Source organism: Macrobrachium nipponense, chromosome 42 (genome assembly GCF_015104395.2).
Source record: "Macrobrachium nipponense isolate FS-2020 chromosome 42, ASM1510439v2, whole genome shotgun sequence".
NCBI classification, from domain to species: Eukaryota; Metazoa; Arthropoda; class Malacostraca; order Decapoda; family Palaemonidae; genus Macrobrachium; species Macrobrachium nipponense.
In genome coordinates, this window is record NC_061103.1 from 18525479 (window position 1) to 18528796 (window position 3318).

The window sequence follows — 3318 nt, forward strand, 5'->3', positions numbered from 1 at the left end:
GAACTCGCGGCCACCGAGGTGGCAGGCCAAGACCAACCCGATCACGCCACTGAGGAATACTGCTCCACTGCTAGTTGTTTTATCTCAGGTACGACGAAAATATGGAAGTCTGCTTCGTGGAATCTTCCGATCCCAAAGGTTTATTTAGCGAGAAACAAATTTATTCCTGCTCTCTGCTGACGTCTCCTGACTTCAGGTAAATTGGCTTTTCTCTTCCCTCATATTTATTTATTCGACAATTTTCCCTTTGATTTGTTTTCACTGCAGGCTGATTTCCCTTTGGAAATGATTCGAGAATTTAGGCCAAAGGCCTGGATCTGGGACCTATAAGGTCACTCATCGCCGAAACGGAAATTGACAGAAGGTGGTTTGAGAGGTGTACCAGGAAAACCTGGCAGTTGCATTGTGAAATCATTGTCAACAGGATAAAAGTCAGGTAGAAGGAGAATATGAACGGGTATACAGTAAAAGGAAGGATAAGTTGCGACTAGGGCCAGAAGGGACGCTGCAAAGACCCTTTAGTAGTGCCTACAGTGCACCACATGAGGTTCACTGACGGCAAGACCCTTCCACCCAGAGATATTTTCCTTTGGGTTAATGTTCTGTTGACTCTGTCCAGATGTAAAGAAAGAAAAAATAAAAACTTCAGAAAAGGCATCACAAAAGATCAATCATTTTCCTTGGCGTAAAATGTTCAGGAACACATATCTGTGTGATGTTGGAATACAGCTTAACAATTTGTTATCTCTCTCTCTCTCTCTCTCTCTTTCGTCAGAAATATATATATTTAAATTGTGAATTAGGTTTTGGACCTGCAGTAGATAATTCTCTCTCTCTCTCTTTCTCTCATATAATATATATATATATATAGATATATATATATAATATATATATATATATATATATATATATATATATTTATATATATATTTATATATATATATATATCACACTATATATGAATATATATCTATTATATATATATTATTATTTATATATATATATATATCACCTATATAAGAAATATCTTATAATATTTATAAATATATATATATATATATATATATATATATTATATATATATATATATATTATATATATATATATATCGTTCGTTCTGGGGCATACCACACAGGGCAGGGCCTGTGCTATTTAATTCAAAAATTTCTAAAGCTTCAAACATTAAACAGTCCAGTTGCAACACGTTTAATAGGAATCAGTCTTGAGCTGTCCTTTATATCCAGTCACTTATATGATGAATTAACCGAGAAGTTACGTGCTATATTGTCAAGAAATCCTGTTTGCGTCGATATAGTAACTGTCCACCTTAAGGAAACTCCACAAAGTTGAGCCCAGAGCTTCCAAACTAGGCGAGCTTTTAGAACTTTTCGGCCCACTGGGCAACAATGCATCAATGAGCTAACACATGATATTACTATGAAACTACAATATAATCGAGTGGCTACACGACACTAAGCACTATAACCTCGAAGTTACCTCTTTCTTGGGTATATGACTCATTTACAGAGATCCTGCTCCAACTACTGACTCTCATCTCGTCCTATCATCATCTTGACGATTACCTCTAAATGCAAGTGCGAATTAGCTATTTCATTCCACCATCATCAAAGTAAATGGTTATTGGTTCGCGTTTTATCTGAGTTACTAAGCAACCCTGAGGTTTTATTTTTGCTGTTTTTATATATTTGTATGTTTGTTTGTTTGTATTGTGTTTTTACGTTGCATGGAACCAGTGGTTGTTATTCAGCAACGGGACCAACGGCTTTACGCGACTTCCGAACCACGTCGAGAGTGAACGTCTATCACCAGAAATACACATCTCTCACACCTCAATGGAATGCCCGAGAATCGAACTCGCGGCCAGCGAGGTGACAGGCCAACACCATACCGACCACGCCACTGAGGCGCTTGTTTTTATATATCATCGTTACTTTGGACGAAAGTTTGCTTAAATTATTGTCTTGTTGGCTTGAATGAACGCATGCATGTTAACAATAATGACAACATCTCAAATTCTAATTATTGTCGTTGCAATGGAAATAGTTCCGACCCAATATAGAGTGAACGAACCCTTTTAGCATATATGTACGTATGTGCTTTGCCAGTAATAATGTTAAACAGTCTCGAATTCCTTGCGCTTTGCATTACTTGTTTATTTTTTTATATGCAGCTTTATTTGATCTTAAATCGTATTTCTTATGTAGAGGTAGCTTCTTACCAATGATGACGTTTCATGTCATCTGTAATTTTTCATGCTACCCATCTTCAAGTTTCACTTACACTATTCATCAGAACGTTCGTTTCATTTGAGACTTATTCCTATTCTTATTTCACTAATAATTCTCTTAATTGATCTAGTCTCGTATAGCATTTATAACTTATATTGAGTTGATAATTCCCATTGTCATTTTTTTCACATCTCAATATCGTAAAATTTTCACCATTTTCAGACATTTTCTCTTGCCTTCAACTCTTTACTTCACGTTGAACTCTGTAGCAACCTCTACATAGGATACAGGAAGCTGATCGCAGCTGTAACTTCTTTATCTCGTATGTAAATTCTTTATCTTCAAGTTTATCAACTCCATTTGTATATTTGTGGTTAATCCCCCGATGTGTCTCTCGCCGTCAGCTCTGCAAATTTACTTGGCTCTTCTGCTGCTTACACGAGGAAGCCGTGCTACTAGCCCAGAGTACCCTAACTCGTTAACGTCTCTCTCTCTCTCTCTCTCTCTCTCTCTCTCTCTCTCTCTCTCTCGTGTAACAACAACTCACGACGTGTTGCTTTCTCTTGCAACTTTCTAAATGCAGTCTTCTACACGCTTTCTCTAACTCTTTCTCCACCACGACTTCTATTGCAACTTTCTAGCACATTCTTCTACGTACAAATATCTCTCTCTCTCTCTTTTTCACAGACACACACATTACATACACACACAAACACAAACACACATACATATAAGCATACACACACAAACACAAACACACATACATATAAGCACACACACACACAGATATATAATATATATATATATATATATATATATATATATATATATATATATATATACACAAGTGCATGCACGGATATAAATATACAAACTACATAAATACATATATGCATATATTACCAAAGATGCATAAATATACTGCCAACGTTAATGGCTATAAAGATCCACTGCATTATAACTTTCAGTCAGTCCCTCCTGCTGACTAATCATATTATTATTGTTGTTGGTGTTAACCTTTACAGGAGTTCCACATTTACCATTGTTCAACCTTTAAAACATTTCAATT